Source organism: Musa acuminata, chromosome BXJ1-11 (genome assembly GCF_036884655.1).
Source record: "Musa acuminata AAA Group cultivar baxijiao chromosome BXJ1-11, Cavendish_Baxijiao_AAA, whole genome shotgun sequence".
Lineage (NCBI taxonomy): Eukaryota > Viridiplantae > Streptophyta > Magnoliopsida > Zingiberales > Musaceae > Musa > Musa acuminata.
In genome coordinates, this window is record NC_088337.1 from 19,930,826 (window position 1) to 19,952,172 (window position 21,347).

At 41.5% G+C, this 21,347-nt stretch overlaps 1 pseudogene; it reads right to left on the bottom strand.

Annotated features, from left to right (window-relative positions):
- Window positions 1–98: 98 nt before the first annotated feature.
- Window positions 99–15,153, bottom strand: LOC135597246 (cystathionine gamma-synthase 1, chloroplastic-like; annotated as a pseudogene).
- Between the last annotated feature and the right edge of the window lie 6,194 nt (window positions 15,154–21,347).

The following is a 21,347-nucleotide window of genomic DNA, read 5'->3' on the forward strand; positions in this document are numbered from 1 at the left end:
AAAGGACAGTCGGGACACCGAAGGGTGTTGACAACGACGGAGAAGGATTATTGTAGAAGGTAGAAAGAGGCAGGAAATAGGATAAGAGAAATGATGTCCGAAAATAATTTCAGAAGAGCCCAATGTTGTTGTTTGTACAACAAAAATAAATAAATAAGGCTAATAATGCAACAATAATTTCCCTTTGCAAGCATCACTTAGAATCCCAAGTAAATTGAGACAAAACTCCAACCTACAAAAAAATAATTAGTACACAAAGGCCTCTCTCTACCTCTACATATTAGATAGTACACACAATATGAAGGCCTATTATAGTTATCCACACGACATGTATTGTAACATTGTACCGACATGCTATGCTATGCTATGCTATTCTATTCTATGATTGTACGTCGATACATATTGATTCGACCCGAGACCAGCATGGGTTCGATATCTGCAACATCACACCATACCTATAAGTAGAAAAAAAAAAAAGAAATAAAACTTACTCTCTGAGTTAAATCCTATCGTTGTGTTAGAACTGTCTAAGAAATTACAATCTCGAGCATCATGTAAAAATGGTTAGGCGAAAGAAATAGATAGATAGCTACTGCTCATCACTCTAACCATCTCATCTCATGGAGCATTCAGAAGCATAATGCACGACGGCTTGTGCTCGATCAGGTTCACAAGAGAGCTCAACGCTAATTAGATCTTGTCCAAGGCCTGAATGATATCAGGTCTGAGATCCTCGAAACCCTCAATCCCAACACTGAACCTGACCAGGTTGTCCTTGATTCCATATTTGGCTGCTCTTTCCGAACCGCTGAGGTCCCTGTGTAGACAAGATGACTGAGAAAACTAGCACTGGTTCTTTCGTGTGTCATCAAATATTTCGTGCCTAGTTTATATCATTCTAGCATGTGGATAGGATTCTAAGTGTTGCCAAATCCTTCGTCAATAATCTACCGTAAAATAGCGTCGACACGAGTATTACCAATAAGACATGATGGCAGGTTGGTCTACTATGCTCTCGCAGCCTCCAAAGGAAGGGGCAAGGTACGGTATATTTAAAGAATCAACAAAATTCTTTCTAGTGTTCAAGTCTCCGGCCACCTGCATCATCAACATGTAGAGATACAAACAAACAAATCGAAAAATGCTGATGATGATGATGATGATGATGATGATGATGATGGAGTGAAGGAACTTGCCTCAAAACTGACGACACCCCCGAAACCAGTCGTTTGGCGCTTGGCAATGTGATGCTCCGGGTGACTTGGAAGGCCAGGATAATAGACATGAATTATCTGGCAAAGCTGTGTGTTAGGTTTCTCACCAACAAGATTGATAAAGCAGTATAAACCAATTGGAGGTTCTTTCCTGTGCACCATTTTTCTTTTTTGAATCAATGGGCAGAACACAAAAATTTGTGTATAAGATCCAAGATAAATTTTCAAGGCATTCCTAGAAAAAACCAAATAGCTAACTTCCAAAAGAAATGCAGGACAAATAGACAGGCAGACTCCTGTACAACATTTAAACATGAACCTAAATGTTTCCATGTGAGGAAAGAAGCTTAACACCAGTAGGTGTTCTAAGGTGATGAAAAGCAGTGGACAAGGCATCTTGTTGCCCATGGTCATATTCTAAAATATACAAAATATTAGTTATGATCAGGTATTAGGTAAGAGCAGAAGGAGCGAGTGATGGGGATATAAATAGGAATAACCTTTGTATACGAATAAATACTAGAATATCATAATATGCAGCGGAATTAAATGGAACCACAATCAAATAGAACACCAAGATATACGTGGAAAACCCCTTCAATGTGAAGGGTAAAAACCATGGGGCAAACTAGAGATAATCCACTATGAGAATAATGAATATACAAATCTCAATCTCTTGCCCTAAACCCTAGCAACAATCACAAGAGAATAACTAGGATACAAGGATCACATCATTGCCAACAATATCTAAAACCTCCCCAAGTAATCACAGTAAGAGTCTACTGCAGATTCGATCTAACCTGAGATAAGAACACTGCTAGATGATTGAGAACTGCCTCTCTGCGTTGTCCTTGTCTTCTTCCCTTTCTTTCTCTTCCTTTTTTGCCTTGTTTTCCTCCTTTTCTTTGGAATCTATTAGGAACCTTTTTATGAGCTTTTGAATAATGTTTATTGAGTCTATTTAGTCCAGTTGTTTATTGAATTGGTTTGGTTCAGTTAGAGTCAAGTAGAGGTTTATTTAATATTTATTTATTATTAGAGTTCAAGTCCTGATGGACTTTGGGTGGAACTCTATAAATAGAGATGTAACTGCTTCTTTTCAGTAATCTATGAAAAATACTATTTTTATCTTGTGACAAACTATAGGAGGTCGATCCCCTCGAAGCGATCAAGGAGGTCGATCCCCTCGAAGTGATCATCCCCTTTCTCTTCTTCTTTTTTACGATAAGACTTTAGGGTCTTATCATTTGGTATCAGAGCGACGATAAGACTTTAGGGCTCCTGTTTCCGGCCAGCCTACCTGCCGCCGCTGCTGCCCAGCCGACAGCCACCACCGTCGCCATTGCCCTCCCCCCCCCACCCCCCGGCCAGCGACCTCGCTGCCCGCATCTCGCTTGAGCGAGAAGGGCCGCGGCCGTCATTTCCCAGCCAGCGGACCACCCATCGCCGCTTCTACCTTCGGCGATGCTGCCCTAGCCGCACCGCCATCGCTGCCTTACCTCGGTTGCAGCCTCGGCCACGCAATCTGTCGGCTTCACTGTTTCTGTGGTGCGATAAAAACAGAGCAGCCGCCGGTCCCTCAGCTGTCGTAGGCGCCGGTTGCCTCTACCGCCGCCGCTGCTTCTCGACCACTTCAACGCCACCCCTCTCCTTCGTTGCCAAGCCACACCGCTGCCAGCCACCGTGCGACGACCATCGCACGCCTCCCAGCTGTCGATCCTCCTTGCTCTGCATCCGTAGTGACAGAAACAGGGCAACTCACCGGTTGCCCTTGTTCCCAAACGCGACACCGCCGACTCCTCCTTCTCCACCGCCGCTGTTGCTTCTCGGCCGCACGACCATCGCCGCCGCCACTCCCCAGCCAGCAACGTCCCCTCCTCATTGTGCTGTACCCGCCACAACCACATCCTCTCCCCTTTGAAGCCCATCTGGTCGAAAGGGGCCCCTGCCTCCCCTGCTTTCGGCCAACCCCACCACAGCCGCTGCATTCCGGCCAGCGACCACCGTCGCCGTTGCTCCCCGGCCAGCAGCCTTCCCTCCTTGATGCTCCCTGTTTAAGCGAGAAGGACCACGGCCGCTGCTTCCCGGCTAGCGGACCAACCCCCTCGTCACTTCTACCGTCGGCGATGCTGCCACAACCGCGCCACCATCACTGCCTCCGTTGCCCCCAGTCGCACCACCGTCACTGCCTTCCCTTGGGTCACAACCGTCGCAGTTGTAGTCACTCGACCTCCCCTCTTCGTGGCAACCACAACAGAGTAACTTTACATTTTTTTTGCCGCAGCCACCAATCACCACAGTTCTTGGCCAGCAACCACTACCGCCACTACTCCTGGCCAACGATTAACCCCTCGTTCTGTACCAGCCGCCCTCCAACAGCGAACGCAGCAACCGCAGCAAGTATACTGCCCTGCCTCAACCCTAGCAACGCACGCAACACTGATTCTTCTTCTCAACCCCGGCCGCTTTAACGCCACCTCCCCCTTACTTAGCATATTCTACCACAACCGCAGGTTGCCATCACCACAGGTTGCCATCACCACAGCCTCAACCCCGTTGCTCGGCGATCGTCCCTTAAGTCGCAGTAGCTGCAGCCACATCGACGCAGTCGCCTTCTAGCCTCGGAGCTCTCACCCTACGCAACGATAGAAACAGGGCAACAACTCTTCCTCTAACGTAGCGACCACAGCACTGCCTTGGCGTCCACCTCCTCGGCAACTTCGCATCGACAGTGTTGATGCCCTTGACTGACACCAAAAACAGGAGTTGAGATTATAGATTTGCAGTCTTACGCAATGGCCACTGATAACTTGGTGAAAGCACAAATGGAAGCATTGGAAATCAGAATTGAGAACCGACTGCAAGAAACACTTAATGATTTCAAAAAGAGCCTACTGGAGAGTCTCAGCAAATTTCAACAAAATGGGGGCTCAAGTTCTACGTTGCACAGATCTAAAAATACAGGGCCCTAAGATTGTGACATAAATTACCCACACATGAAGATGAAATTTCCGAGATGGAAAGATGGAGATCCGACCAATTGGATCTCTGAGGCAGAAAATTTTTTCCGTTTTCACAGAACCCCAAAAGAATCCAAGGTAGAAGTGGCCTCAATCCAGCTCGAGGGAGATGCACTCCAGTGGTACAATTGGTATGAAACTTTCCACGGAGTTCCTTCGTGGGAGTAGTTCAAAAGAGGACTTCTTGTTTGCTTTGGCCCATCCGAATATGAGAATATTGATTGCCAGCTTGCCAAAATTCGTCAGACTTCTACAACGTTAGAATATTAGAGTAGGTTTGAAAAATTATCAAATCAAGCTAGAGATTGGTCAGACCGACAACTTTCCATGGAGTTCCTTCGTGGGAGCAGTTCAAAAGAGGACTTCTTGTTCGCTTTGGCCCATCCGAATATGAGAATGTTGATTGCCAGCTTGCCAAAATTCATCAGACTTCTACAATGTTAGAATATCAGAGTAGGTTTGAAAAATTATCAAATCAAGCTAGAGATTGGTCAGACCGATAACTTCTGGATACATTTATTAAAGGGCTTATTCCAGAGATCCGGTGTGAAGTTAAGGCTCGTCAACCCCGCACTATGATAGCTGCGATCTCATTTGCAAATCTACATGAGAAAAAAATTGGCAAGGAAAGATTAGCAAGGGATTTGTACTATGATAAAAATTGGAGTATAGAGCACCGATGTAAACAAGGGCAACTTCTGATGATTGAGCCAATTAGAGAGGAACCGGAAGTAAAAGAGTTGGACTCCGATCATAAAGGTATGAAAACCGATGAAGATATTGAAGCCATCACACATACAGTACATGCATTGGCTGGCTACACTAACCCACAAACTATGAAAATCGGAGGAACTTTGAAGCATCAACCTATCACTATTTTGATTGATACAGATAACACTAATAATTTTATGGACAGGAAAGTTGCAGCCCAATTAGCCCACCACATTGAAGGCTGTGATATATTCGAAGCTGATGGACGGATTTTAACTTATGATAGCAAAGGCCAGGAATTTCTTGCAACGATTACTACACTGAAAGATCGACCTATTGCTTACACTGTCAGAAAGTGGAGACCATACTTACTTGATCAAACGGTTGTGATGCGTTACAGATAGCTTATGACTGAAGTGCTAAAAGATAAGTTCCCCGAGATTGATGCTGCTTAGCCTTGAGGACAAGGCTGATTTGAAGAGGGAGGAACTGTTAGGAACCTTTTTATGAGCTTTTGAATAATGTTTATTGAGTCTGTTTAGTCCAGTTATTTATTGAAACGGTTTGGTTCAGTTAGAGTCAAGTAGAGGTTTATTTAATATTTATTTATTATTAGAGTTCAAGTCCTGATGGACTCTGGGTGGAACTCTATAAATAAGGATGTAACTGCTTCTTTTCAGTAATCTATGAAAAATACTATTTTTGTCTTGTGACAAACCTTAGGAGGCCGATCTCCTCGAAGCGATCAAGGAGGGTCGATCCCCTCGAAGTGATCATCCCCTTTCTCTTCTTCTTTTTTACGATAAGACTTTAGGGTCTTATCAGAATCCCGTGGTTATTTTCTTCTCCCACGTTGCTACCCTATTTATGCCTTTTTCTGCCTCCAAAATGTAGCCACCACACCCCTCGTAATGTTAATTAGGGTTAGGTTAAGAGGGGGTGAGCTGTGGTCTGCCCAAGCCCACTATGGGCTGAATTTGTGGGATGTCAGCCCAACAACCTCCCCCTTCAGCCCATAAGAGAGGTTGTCCCATGACTCCTCAATATGAAGCCATGCCGACCAGCTGTCGGCATATCTCCTGTCTTTCTTTTGGTAAAGTTTTTGTCAACATGCCTGCTCCGTTGTCATCTGTGTAAATTTTTTGAAGCCGCAACTGCTTCTCTTCAAATATATTTCGAATCCAGTAGTATCTGACATCTATATGCTTTGACTTGGAATGAAACATTGGGTTCTTATACAAATGGATGACACTCTGGCTGTCACAATACACCACATAATTTTTCTGTTTCAGCCCCAATTCTTGTAAGAATTCTTTCATCTATAACATTTCTTTGCATACCTCTGTAGCAGCAATATATTCTGCTTCTATGGTGGAGAGAGCAATACACCTTTGCAACCTGGATTGTCATGACACAGCTCCCCTTGCAAAAGTAAGTATATAACCTGAAGTAGACTTTCTCGTATCTATATCTCTTGCCATATCTGCATCTGTGTAACCTGTCAACACATGTGGTCCACCTCTAAAGCTTAAACATACCTTAGAGCTCCCTCTGAGATATCTAAAAATCCACTTCACTACTGCCCAGTGCTCTTTACTTAGATTTGCAAGAAATCTGCTAGTAACACCAACTGCATATGCGATATCTGGCCTCGTATATACCATTGCATACATTAAACTTCCAACTGCTGAAACATAAGGAACCTTTTACATTTTCTCCTTCTCCTCATTACTTCATGGACTCTATTTTGAGCACAACTTGAAGTGACCTGCAAGAGGAGAACCAACTGGTTTTGCATTGCTCATACTGAATATTTCCAATATCTTCTCGATGTATTTCTCCTGTGACAACCAAATCTTCTTATTTTTCCTGTCATGGGAAATCTGAATACCTAGTATTTGCTTTGCTAGCCCCATGTCCTTCATTGCAAAAGACTCACTCAATTCCTTCTTCAATCTGTCAATTTTAGACATATCTTTTCTAAGAATAAGCATGTCATCAACATAAAGTAAGAAAATAATAAAATCCTCACCAAACCATTTGATGTACACACAATGATCTGAAGTCATTCTTTTGTATCCATTTTCTATCATAAATGAATCAAACTTTCTGTATCACTATTTTGGAGCTTGCTTTAGCCCATACAAGCTCTTCTTCAATTTACAGACAAAGTTCTCTTTACCTTTAACTTTGAAGTCTTCTGGTTGCTCCATATAAATTTCCTCCTCCAAATCCCCATGAAGGAAAGTTGTCTTCACATCTAACTGCTCAACCTCCAAGTCCTGACTAGCAGCAATACCAAGAGCAACACGAATATAAGACATTTTAATAACAGGAGAAAAAATCTCTTCAAAGTCAATACCTTTCTTTTGACCAAAGTCTTTCACAACCAATCTAGCTTTGTACTTTGGTTGAGAACAATATTCTTGAGTCTTCAACCTGAAAACCCACTTGTTCTTCAAGGCCTTCATTCCATTTGGTAGTAGCACCAAATCATAAGTGTGGTTCTTCTAAAGAGCATTCATCTCTTCCTACATAGCAACTAACTACTTCTCTTTCTGCTCACTTTCAACTACTTCCTGGTAACTCTCTGGTTCACCTGCATCAGTAAGCATCACATACTCATATGTAGAGTATCTTCTGGAAGGTTGACGTTGTCTAGAAGATCTTCTCAACTGAGGTTCTGTTGGAACTTGCTCTCCTACTTCTTCTTGCTCAACATGTCCTGTAGGTAGATCAACGTCAGGCTCTACGTCATCTTCCTACACATCTCCCCTATCACCCTGATATACTGGAGGAATAATTGGGTCACAATATGCTAATCCTTCTGTAGAAGTTTTGGCTGGTGCCTTCTTCTTCAAATCCTCAAAGGTTTGATCCTCAAAGAAGACCACATCTCTGCTTCTAAACATCTTCTGCTTTTCTAGATCCCAAAGCCTGTAACCAAAATGATCATGTGAGTAACCAAGAAAAATACATTCTTTAGTCTTACCATCCAGCTTGGACCTCTCATTATCTGGAACATGTGCAAATGCACGACAACCAAACACTCTCAAATGCTTGTAGGAAACATCTTTCCCTAACCATACATGCTCTGCAACATCACCATCTAGGGTTGTACATGATGATAAGTTGATCACATCAACTGCAGTCCTCAAAGCCTCATCCCAAAACCTTTTGGGTAGCTTGGCCTGTAAAAGCATACATCTGATCTTTTCCATGATGGTGCGGTTCATCCTCTCTGCAATTGCATTATGCTGAGGTGTACCAGGAACTATCATCTCATGTTGGATCTCATGTGACCTGCAATAGTCATTAAACAATCTTGTATACTCACCATCATTATCTGATATTATGCATTTCAATTGCCTTTCTGTCTCCCTTTCAATCCTAGCATGAAACTCTTTGAAGACATTAATTACCTGATCTTTAGTCTTCAAAGCATAGGCCCAAACTTTCCTGAAAAAATCATCTATAAAAGTGATAAAATAAAATGCACCACTTATACCAAGAATATCAACAGATCCACCAGGAGTTTTTGTCCTCAAAGGACCACGTACATCTATATAAACACGATCTAAGACATGCATTTTTCTAGACAAAGCAGGACTAGCAAATGAAACTCTATGTTGTTTACCTGCCAAACAATTAATACAAGGGTTCAGATGTATATCTCTGAGGTCTGGTAATACCTCTCTCTTGGAAAGAGCTTGTAGCCCCTTCTCGCTCATGTATCCCAGCCGCCTATGTCACAACTCTATGCTGAAGTCTTTTTCTGTAGCATTTAACTGCTCACCATAAGCTTTAGCTTGCAACCTGTACAAAGTATGATATTTCTTTCCATTAGCTATAACAAGAGAACCCTTACTGAGCTTCCATTGCCCTTTGTGAAATCTGTTATCATAGTCTTCATCATCTAGCCTTCCAACTGAAATTAAATTCAGCCTCAAGTCAATCACATGTCTCACATCCTTAAGCACCAACTTGCAGCCTAGGTTGGTCTTTAAATGGATATCACCCATGCCTATGATGTCTGCCGTGTCATAGTTGCCCATCTTGACAATACCAAAATTTCCAGACCTGTATGTAGCAAAAAACTCCCTCCGTAGTGTAGCATAATAAGAAGCATCTATGTCAATCACCCACTCAAGATCCTGACACACACAAGAAAAAATATCATCATAAGGAGACAAAATCAAATAATCACCACCCTACATTGTAGCTGTGATATTATCTTTTGACTCTATAGACTCCACTTCTTTTCCCTTTTTCTTGCTCTTCTTAGGTTACTTACATTGGTTCTTGTAATGTCTTTTCTCACCACAATTATAGCAAACAATATCTTTTCTTGATCTTGACTTGCTTCTACCCATGCGTGAACTGCTTCTAGACTTTGACCTTCCTCTGTTCTCTGAGATAAGTGCCTGTGAATCATTCTGAGATGTTGCCGAACTCTTTCTTCTCAACTCCTCATTTAATAAACTACTTGTTACTTGACTCATAGTGACAATACCATCTGGCGCAGAATTACTGAGGGAAACCACTAGTGTCTCCCAACTTTCTAGTAATGAATTGAGAAGTAATAATGCCTGTAACTCATTATCAAGAGACATTTTCATAGAGGATAACTGGTTAGTAATACTTTGTATTTCATTCAAATGTTCAGCAATAGAAGTACATTCTCTATATTTTAGGTTCACAAGTTTTCTGATCAAAAAAGCTTTGTTGCCGACTGTTTTTCTTTCATAGAGACTTTCCAACTTTTTCCAAAGAGAATATGCATAAATTTCAGTAGAAATGTGGTGAAAGTCACTATCATCAAACCACTATCGAATAAATCCAATTGTTTTTCGATCTAACCTCTTTCACTCATCATCTCTCATAGTTATGGGTTTTGCACTATCCCCCTACAAAGGTCCGTACAAATCTTTGCAACACAAGAGATCTGACATTCTTGGTTTCCATATCATCCAATTGTTTCCGTTTAAACTAATCATGCGAGAAACATTACTGGCCTCTATGTTCAAATACAAAATTAAATCACCAAAATCATTTTGTTCTGATACCAGTTGATGGGGATATAAACAGAATAACCTTTGTATATGAACAAATACTAGAAGACCATAATACGTAACGGAATTAAATGGAACCACAATCAAATAGAACACCAAGATATACGTGAAAAATCCCTTCAATTTGAAGGGTAAAAACCACGAGGCAAACTAGAGATAATCCACTATGAGAATAATGAATATACAAATCTCAATCTCTTGCCCTAAACCCTAGCAACAATCACAAGAGAATAACTGGGATATAAGGATCATGTCATTGCCAACAATATCTAAAACCTCCCCAAGTAATCACAGCAAGAGTCTACTATAGATTTGATCTAACCTGAGATGAGAACACTACTAGATAATTGAGAACAGCCTCTCTATGTTGTTCTTGTCTTCTTCCCTTTCTTTCTCTTCCTTTTCTGCCTTGTTTTCCTCCTTTTCTTTGGAATCACGTGACTGTTTTCTTTTCCCACGTTGCTGTCATATTTATGTTTTTTTCTGCCTCACACCCCCCTAATGTTAATTAAGGTTAAGTTAAGAGGGGATGAGCTGTGGGCTGCCCAAGCCCACTATGGACTGAATTTGTGGGTTGTCAGCCCAATAACGAGTAGGCGGAGATGTGATAGATGAAAATAAGAAAATCATGGAGTTGACGAAGGTGATGTAGAGAAAGAATAGAGAAATAGATGATAAGAGCTTCAGAAGAAAAGAAATTAGTCGAGAGGAGATGATGCAAAAGAGTTGGAAAGAAGAAAAAAAGCCAAAGGAGATGGAAAGGAAGTAGAGTGATGATGAGGACATGATTGAGACTATACTATAGGGAGATGGTTGAGGAATTGAAATCTTATCCAACAAATTTTAGAGGATGTCTGCGACTCTGCTACTTAGCTAGTTAAAATTGTTTGACTCTGCTACTTATCAAAGCTTTAAGATCGAATCTCATACTCCCCATTTATCACTTGCAAAGAAAAAAAAATAAAAGGAAAAAGAGATGATGCAATAGAGATGGAAGTGACAGGCAGGAAAAAGCAAGTGGGGATAGTTATCATGATTTAGTGGTTACAGGATGATTTCAATAACCACCTCAATCATGATCTAGTAGTGATAAGGTGATTTCAATAATTACCTCAATCTAGGTCCTATAAATAGGATCATAGTTTATGAAATAAGACAGAGTGAGTCTGTGTGCATTTGGTATCTTGTAAGTGTTCTTATCAATCCTCCTGTTTTTTAATACTACATCAGTTTTCTCTTCTTTTTACTTGTATCGTAATATTCTATTTTTTCTTTGTTCCTCCATCCTCAACACAGTATACTGAAAGAATTCATCATGCATATTCAACCAAAATACTGGATCCATTGGCACTATCAGACCCACCCAACTGTCAGGTGGGTGTAGCACATATGTGACAGCATGGAACACAGTACTCATCAGCTTCCATGGTTGGCCACTTGGAGCAACTGATATGGCATAGTGCCAGCACTAGATATGATAGATAGTATGCTACCACCTCATATGTAGTCCACATGGCCCATTTCAGAACACTACTCCAGTATGTAAGGGTCATAAAAGAAGCCAATACACCAAAAATCTAGCTATAAAGATGACTTCTGCAGTATTTGTAGGGTGACAAGTTCGGAAAGTATTAAAGATCTCTATAGATTCTGCAAAAGAAGACAATGAGGAGAATGTGGATTGGAAACAATTGAGTAAAGAATTCATCTCGAGGAGACTAGAGATTTGAAATGAGACCCAAGCACATGCCTTTACCTAGGGAGTCACTCTGTATCTCACAAGCCTTCATTTTCCTAGTTACAAGGACTCCCTTAGAAGGTTGTAAGATCCATGTGTCAATATAATTTTCCCCAAGGTCATGCATCCTTGGTGATTACCATCTTGAGGAGACCAACTGCAATGTGATTTTGGAACAAGGAAAGGGGTCATGTAGGTTCATGGACAAGTTGTGGAGGTTATGCCAGTCTTTCTTCATTGTTATCACCGGATGGCACCAAATGGTAAGAATTCCAAGTCGCAACCTGATGGGTACAAGGGAAAACTGAGAATTGAATAAGCGAAAATATAGTAGGCCTCCTCCAAGCAAGAAGACTGAAGGATTAAAATACTGTTAGCTGAACATTGAACATTTGCAAAATTCTTGACCATCGGTTACATGATTGACATTGGTGATTATGATGTCCTAGAACAAGGTTCACATGAAGTCTTACAAACCAACATTGACCAATTTTAGTGCCATAGTGGTTATCAGCGGCCATAGAAAACTGCTTCCCATTGAATCATGAGTGAAATCGAAATACAATTCATATTTCAGCAGAGAATTACCCAAAAATCCTAGAAGGAGAAAACACAAGGTTGCTTTCGTGTACCTTGGGATGCTTCTCTAAAAATTGGGCCATCTTTATTGCTGTACTATTCTGGTACTCTACGCGCAGATGCAGCGTCTTCATGCCTCGGAGAATCATATATGCAGCATTCTGGAAATAAGATTTTGCCAGTTAAATGAATTTTGCAAAATGTCCAATCCATTTAAGTGCAAAGATAAAGATGCAATAATACTATAGCTAATGATTTGCACATGTTTGATGTAAATCATCAGTGATCAATATTTCTCCCAAATCATTCTTAACAGGCCATGCACAACTGGCAGGGAACTAGAGAGTGACACATTGCAGCTAAAATTAAAAACTTCTTGATATCAATATGTTGCTCTGAGAACTGTCACACACAACTTGAATAAAGAGAACACAAGGGATAGGAGAATTTGCCCATGTTTTCGTAAATCTTAAAGTCTGAAGCTCACAGCTGACATCGTGTGTGTAACAAATACAAATAATTAAGAGTCCAATGGAAATTCCCTTACAGGATTAAGAACACCACCGATAACATGATGATACTGGCGAATTTTGGAGACAAGTTCCTCAGAACCACTGATGCAACCACCAAGCACCTAAAAAAGGTTAAATCATTTTTATATGTTAAGCAAAAACAAGAAATGAGAAAACAATTGTGTAGCTATTTTTGATGGCTTACATCATTGTGCCCAGCAATAAACTTTGTAGCAGAATGTAAAACTAGATCACCACCCAGAGTTAATGCCTTCTGATTCACAGGTGAGGCAAAGGTACCATCTACACAAACCAAGGCTCCTTTGTCGTGGCAGAGTTGTGAAACCAACTCGATATCAACACATCGGAGGAATGGATTAGTTGGAGATTCCGTAAAGAAAAGAGTTACCTAATAAAAACACATTTGTTAGCTTGACTGCAACTGGGAGTATTCTAAAGCATAAGAGTGAAGTACTCATGGCCTTATTTACCAACATTATTTTGATCAAGTGCACCTTTTAGGGACTCGATGTCAGCAGGATCGATGACAGTGACCTTCATTTCAATGACAAAGAAATCAGGAACACAGAATAACAAAAGAAAAGTTGGCATTTGGGCACATAATTGCAGAGGCTAAGTTTATATTATACACTGCTATGAATTTATACAGCCTCCCGGCCAGTCAACCAAGATAAAGCAGTCTTCATATGTGACGAGAGGCTTGGAGGATTACCGAAATTCCCATTTTTGGAAGCTCATTTTGGATGAAGATTCTAGTCTTCCTATGACAGTCTGTGGTGGTCACAATGTGCCCACCAGCAGGGACCAGAGCCAACAGCATAGCTAGCCACACCGGTATACATGCCAGATGACACAAACAAAGTGGATTCGGCTCTTTCCAGGGCACTGCTCCAGCAAAAGAATTAGCATCAGCACAGAGTATATTTCAGCAGATCCCACATATCCATCAAGCACAAGCAACAGGCACCTCATCTTCTCCTCCAAAGCCTGTGTTGTTGGGTTGCCGTATCTACCGTACTCAAAGCTAGCATGTCTCTTTTCCTGCAAATTACTTACAAGAATTAAGACCTTACATATCACCAAAAAAAACCGGAAGAGAAGTTATTGCAATTGATAGTTATCGAATCGATCAGATACCTTGAAATCAATCAGCTCATCCGAGTTGTTGAACCAGTAAGCCGATGTGTTAACGACCGGAGTGGTAATGGCATCTGTGGCTGTACGGCGTCCAAATCTCTCACCTATCGGACCCCAATGTGTTATTTGCCCGTCCAAATCTCTCACAATGTCTTTGAAGCAACGCATGCAATAATCTCAGATCCCAATATGAACATATATTTGGGCGGGCAAATAATCTGAATAATTGGCCGAGATCTCACGAATTTGGGGGGGAGGGGGGGAGAAGGCCGATTTCTACCATCAAAACCTTAGATCGTGAAAGGAAGTGGAAGAGATAACACGTCAAAGAGTAAGATGAGAGAGATCAATCACCAGCGTGGACCGCGAGGCTCCCATCGGAGTTGAGCGACGCTGCAGCCTTTGCGACGGCAGCGGAGGCCTTCGCTTCCCCCGTCAACGGAAACGGTGACTCTACAGGCGTGCTCTGGGACGCACCACCACTAACGAGGGTCGCGTCCTCCGCCGCGACGGCAGCGTCCTCGGAGGCCGCGGACCGGGGGGCCTCGAACGCTGGCGAGCTGTTCGACCACGAGGCCGCCACGATCTGAGCGACGCCAATGTTGCAGCAATTCCGGCGCACCTTGGTGCTCAGCTGGCGCACGAAGTTGGGGGGGAACCGCAGGATAAGAGCGGAGGAGAGGCCAGCGAAGCGAGGTGCGACGCTGCGGAGGAAGGAAGGGGAGAAGGATGACGCCTGCTTCTCGGAACGAGGGCGGGCGCCGGATTTGGAGGATTGTCGGCCAGCGGCGGCAGAGAGGAGTAATGAAGTGTCGACGGCAGCGGAGAGGGCCATCCGTGGCAGCGGCGCCGGCGCCGGCGCCGGCGCAACCTCTTCTTTGAATACGCGAAGAAACACTCGTCCACGTCTTCTTCTCTCCGGTGACGTGACGGAGTATTTAAAAGGCAGGAGTGGGTCCCACCATGAATCTCCTGTTTGATTGGCCAACGGGAAATGTGTGGCCGTTGTCGGGTGAACTGCGGTCGCCTTCTGGGGAGGCTTGCGTCGGCGGCGAAGTGCAGTGGGCTGCCAATGCAGCCATCCAAGACCAGGCAAAACAGCAGGTCCGCCGTGTCGAGACCCGAATATCTACTAGCTGATACAGGAGTCAAGAAAGGCCATTACAATGATGATAAATAAATAAATAAATAAATATATATATATATATATATATTGTTGGGCTGATAGTCCATATTCAGCCCATGTGGGCTAGGACAGCCCACGGCCCACACTCCCTCTTAACCTAATCCTAATTAAGATTAGGGGGTGTGGTGGTTGCATTTTAGAAGCAGAAAAAGGTTATAAAAAGGAAGCAACGAGGCAGATCTTGTGAGCCACGGGATTTCAAAGAGAAGAAGGAGAACAAGGCAGAAAAGGAAGAGAAAGAAAGAGAAGAAGACAAGGACAACGCAGAGAGACTGTTCTCAATCATCTAGAAGTGTTCTCATCTCAGGTTTGATCAAATCTACAGTAGACTCTTGCTGTGATTACTTGGGGAGATTTTAGATATTGTGGGCAGTGACGTGATCCTTGTATCCCAGTTATTCTCTTGTGGTTGTTGCTAGGGTTTAGGGCAAGAGATTGAGATTTGTATATTCATTATTCTCATAGTGGATTATCTCTAGTTTGCCCCGTGGTTTTTACCCTTCACATTGAAGGGGTTTTCCACGTATATTTTGGTGTTCTGTTTGATTGTGTTTCCATTTTATTCCGCTACATATTATGGTCTTCTAGTATTTGTTCATATACAAAGGTTATTCCTCTTTATATCCCCATCAACTGGTATCAGAGTGGGGTTTTGGTGATTTAATTTTTGTATTTGAACATGGAGGCCAGTAATATTTCTCGCATGATTAGTTTGAATGAAAATAATTGGATGATATGGAAACCAAGAATAGAAGATCTCTTGTATTGCAAAGATTTGTATGGACCTTTGCAAGGGGATAGTGCAAAACCTACAACTATGACAGATGATGAGTAGAAGAGGTTAGATCGAAAAACAATTGGGTTTATTAGACAATGGCTTGATGATAGTGTCTTTCACCATGTTTCTACTGAAATTTCTACATATTCTCTTTGGAAAAAATTGGAAAGTCTCTATGAAAGAAAAACAGCTAGCAACAAAGCTTTTTTGATCAGAAAACTTGTGAACCTAAAATATAGAGAGGGTGCTTCTATTGCTGAGCATTTGAATGAAATGCAGAGTATTACTAACCAGTTATCCTCTATGAAAATGTCTCTTTATGATGAGTTGCAGGCATTGTTACTTCTCAGTTCATTACCAGAAAGTTGGGAGACACTGGTGGTTTCCCTTAATAATTCTGCGCCAGATGGTATTGTCACTATGAGTCAAGTAACAAGCAGTTTGTTGAATGAGGAGTTGAGAAAAAAGAGTTCGGCAACATCTCAGAATGATTCACAGGTACTTATCTCAGAGAACAGAGTTATCTCAGAGAACAGAGGAAGGTCAAAGTCTAGAAGCAGTTCACGAATGGGTAGGAGCAAGTCAAGATCAAGAAAAGATATTGTTTGCTATAACTGTGGTGAGAAAGGACATTACAAGAACCAATGTAAGCAACCTAAGAAGAACAAGAAAAAGGGAAAAGAAGTGGAGTCTACAGAGTCAAAGGATAATACTACAGCTATAGTGCAGGGTGGTGATTATTTGATTTTGTCTCCTTCTGATGATATTTTTTCTTTTGTGTGTCAGGATCTTGAGTGGGTGATTGACACAGGTGCTTCTTATCATGCTACACCTCGGAGAGAGTTTTTTGCTACATACAGGTCTGGAAACTTTGGTGTTGTCAAAATGGGCAACTATGGCACATCAGACATCATTGGCATGGGTGATATCCATTTAAAGACCAACCTTGGCTGCAAGTTGGTACTTAAGGATGTGAGGCATGTGGTTGACTTGAGGCTGAATTTAATTTCAGTTGGAAGACTAGATGATGAAGAGTATGAAAGCAGATTTCACAAAGGGCAATGGAAGCTCAATAAGGGTTCTCTTGTTATAGCCAGTGGAAAGAAATGTCATACTTTGTACAAGTTGCAGGCTAAAGCTTATGGTAAGCAGTTAAATGCTATAGAGAAAGACTTCAGTATGGAGTGTTGTGGCATAGGCGATTGGGACACATGAGCGAGAAGGGGCTGCAAGCTCTTTCCAAGAGAGAGGTATTACCGGATCTCGGAGGTATACATCTGAACTCTTGTATTGATTGTTTGGCTGGTAAACAACATAGAGTTTAATTTGCTAGTGTTGCTTTGTCTAGAAAAATGCATGCCTTAGATCGTGTTTATACAGATGTATGTGGTCCTTTGAGGACAAAAACTCTTGGTGGATCTGTTGATGTTCTTGGTATAAGTGGTGCACTTTATTTTGTCACTTTTATAGATGATTTTTTCAGAAAAGTTTGGGCTTATGCTTTGAAGACCAAAGATCAGGTTATTAATGTCTTCAAAGAGTTTCATGCCAGGGTTGAAAGGGAGACAGAAAGGAAATTGAAATGCATAAGATCATATAATGGTGGTGAGTTTACGGGATTGTTTAATGACTATTGCAGGTCACATGGGATCCAACATGAGATGACAGTTCTTGGTACACCTCAGCATAATGCAATTGTAGAGAGGATGAACCGCACCATCATGGAAAAGATCAGATGTATGCTTTCACAGGCCAAGCTACCCAAAAGGTTTTATGATGAGGCTTTGAGGACTACAGTTGATGTGATCAACTTATCACCATGTATAGCCCTAGATGGTGATGTTGCAGAGCATGTATGGTCAGGGAAAGATGTTTCTTACAGGCATTTGAGAGTGTTTGGTTGTCGTGCATTTGCACATGTTCCAGATAATGAGAGGTCCAAGCTGGATGGTAAGTCTAAAGAATGTATTTTTCTTTTTTACTCACATGATCAGTTTGGTTACAGGCTTTGGGATCCAGAAAAGCAGAAGGTGTTCAGGAGCAGAGATGTGGTCTTCTTTGAGGATCGTAGGAAAGCAAGTTCTCGCAAAACCTCAGTTGAGAAGATCTTCTAGATAACGTCAACCTTCCAGAAGATACTCTACAGATGAGTATGTGATGCTTACTGATGCAGGTGAATCAGAGAGTTACTAGGAAGCAGTTGAGAGTGAGCAGAAAGAGAAGTGGTTAGTTGCTATGTAGGAAGAGATTGATGCTCTTCAGAAGAACCACACTTATGATTTGGTGCTGCTACCAAATGGAATGAAGGCCTTGAAGAACAAGTGGGTTTTTAGGTTGAAGACTTAAGAATATTGTTCTCAACCAAAGTACAAAGCTAGATTGGTTGTGAAAGGCTTTGGTCAAAAGAAAGGCATTGACTTTGAAGAGATATTTTCTCCTGTTGTTAAAATGTCTTCTATTCGTGTTGCTCTTGGTATTGCTGCTAGCCAGGACTTGGAGGTTGAGCAGTTAAATGTGAAGACAGCTTTCCTTCATGGTGATTTGGAGGAGGAAATTTATATGGAGCAACCAGAAGGCTTCAAAGTCAAAGGTAAAGATAATTTTGTCTGCAAGTTGAAGAAGAGCTTGTATGGGCTAAAGCAAGCTCCAAGACAGTGGTACAGAAAGTTTGATTTATTTATGACAGAAAATGGATACAAAAGAACGGCTTCAGATCATTGTGTGTACATCAAATGGTTTAGTAAGGATTTTATTATTCTCTTACTTTATGTTGATGACATGCTTATTCTTGGGAAAGATATGTCTAAAATTGACAGGTTGAAGAAGGAACTAAGTGAGTCTTTTGCAATGAAGGACATGGGGCCAGCAAAGCAAATACTAGGCATGTAGATTTCTCGTGACAGGAAAAATAAGAAGATTTGGTTGTCACAGAAGAAATACATCGAGAAGGTATTGGAAAGATTCAGTATGAGCAATGCAAAACCAGTTGGTTCTCCTCTTGCAGGTCACTTCAAGTTGTGCTCAGAACAAAGTCCGTCAAGTGATTAGGAGAAGGAGAAAATGCAAAAGGCTCCTTATGCTTCAGCAGTTGGAAGTTTAATGTATGCAATGGTATGTACGAGGTCAGACATCGCATATGCAGTGGGTGTTACTAGTAGATTTCTTGCAAATCCAGGCAAAGAGCATTGGGCAGCAGTGAAGTGGATTTTTAGATATCTCAGAGGGAGCTCTAAGGTTTGTTTAAGCTTTGGAGGTGGACCACCTATGTTGACAGGTTACACAGATGCAGATATGGCAAGAGATATAGATACGAGAAAGTCCACTTCAGGTTATGTACTTACTTTTGCAGGGGGAGCTGTGTCATGGCAATCCAGGTTACAAAGGTGTATTGCTCTCTCCACCACAGAAGCATAATATATTGCTACTACAGAGGTATGCAAAGAAATGTTATGGATGAAAGAATTCTTACAAGAATTGGGGCTGAAACAGGAAAATTATGTGGTGTATTGTGACAGCCAGAGTGTCATCCATTTGTGTAAGAACTCAATGTTTCATTCCAAGTCAAAGCATATAGATGTCATATACCACTGGATTCGAAATGTATTTGAAGAAAAGCAGTTGCAGCTTCAGAAAATTCATACAGATGACAACGGAGCAGACATGTTAACGAAGACCTTACTAAAAGAAAGACAGGAGATATGCCGACAGTTGGTCGGCATGGCTTCACATTGAGGAGTTATGGGACAGCCTCCCTTATGGGCTGAAGGGGGAGGTTGTTGGGCTGATAGCTCATATTCAGCCCATGTGGGCTAGGGCAGCCCACAGCCCACAGCCCACACCCCCTCTTAACCTAACCCTAATTAAGATTAGGGGGGTGTGGTGGCTGCGTTTTAGAAGAAGAAAAAGGCAGATCTTGTGAGCCACGGGATTCTAAAGAGAAGAAGGAGAACAAGGCAGAAAAGGAAGAGAAAGAAAGGGAAGAAGACAAGGACAACGCAGAGAGACTGTTCTCAATCATCTAGCAGTGTTCTCATCTCAGGTTAGATCAAATCTAAAATAGACTCTGGCTGTAATTACTTGGGGAGGTTTTAGATATTATGGGTAGTGACGTGATCCTTGTATCCCAGTTATTCTCTTGTGGTTGTTGCTAGGGTTTAGGGCAAGAGATTGAGATTTGTATATTCATTATTCTCATAGTGGATTATGGTTTAGGGCAAGAGATTGAGATTTGTATATTCATTATTCTCATAGTGGATTATCTCTAGTTTGCCCTGTGGTTTTTACCCTTCACATTGAAGGGGTTTTCCACATATATCTTGGTGTTCTGTTTGATTGTGTTTCTATTTTATTCTGCTGCGTATTATGATCTTCTAGTATTTGTTCATATACAAAGGTTATTCCTCTTTATATCGCCATCATATATACGACAGCAGCAACTGATACAGGAGGAACAAGTCAAAACTCACAATGATTCCATGCCCATTCCAGCACGAATATCTACCAGCTAACCGACACATCTCTTTCAAATGCAGCGTGTTGCTTGACTTTGTGTGCAAACTATGAAAGCACAGTCGACAGCTTAGTCTCAAGGGAAATAAAATATCACATGACAGGCGCAATACGATATCTTATAAGATAGCTTTGTTTATCGTAGCAGAAGCATCCTTTATGGGCTGTTACATACAATTAATATTAATCCAAGAGATAAAGTCGGTATTCCCCATCATAATCCAAGAAATAAATCATTTTATTGTATTTATTTACTTATTTTTGGATCTGACTGCTCTCTGCAGTTGCAATGGCTTCTCATGAGGAAATCTGTTATTTACCTTCTTAAAATCAAAACACACAGATAAAAGCATACTCTACATTCTGTTTCCAAACATAAAGAACAAAGATGATGGAAGCACACATCAACATCAATCTAATGAGAATTTCTAGTATCTAAGCTACTACTATGACTAGAGAAACTCGGGAAACAAGCTGTTGGTTGACAATTACAAGAGTAAAAGGCCAAAAAATGTCAACATTTAACCAGCTACAGACCATTCTCTCATGTAAAGATGGCGGCAAAGTCATCTACTAAACATAATCAAAGTTGCAAGTCTGTAACAAATGTCTAACATTGCCACCTGCCTCAAAACGTATTCATGAAAAGATGTTTCCAATTTATAACTGCAGCAGCAAACATGAAGTCAAAGAGCAAGAAAGCACTTTAGAGGAGCAAGCATAGTCAAAATGCCAAGGAAAATAAGCAACATAGCAGCAATTTATCAATTAGTTGTCCAGGGAACAGTAGACATGTTACCATTCATTAGTCTGAGACAGATTGAGTTCCTAGTATAAGAGAACAGCCAAAACATATTTGCAATTGGCTCG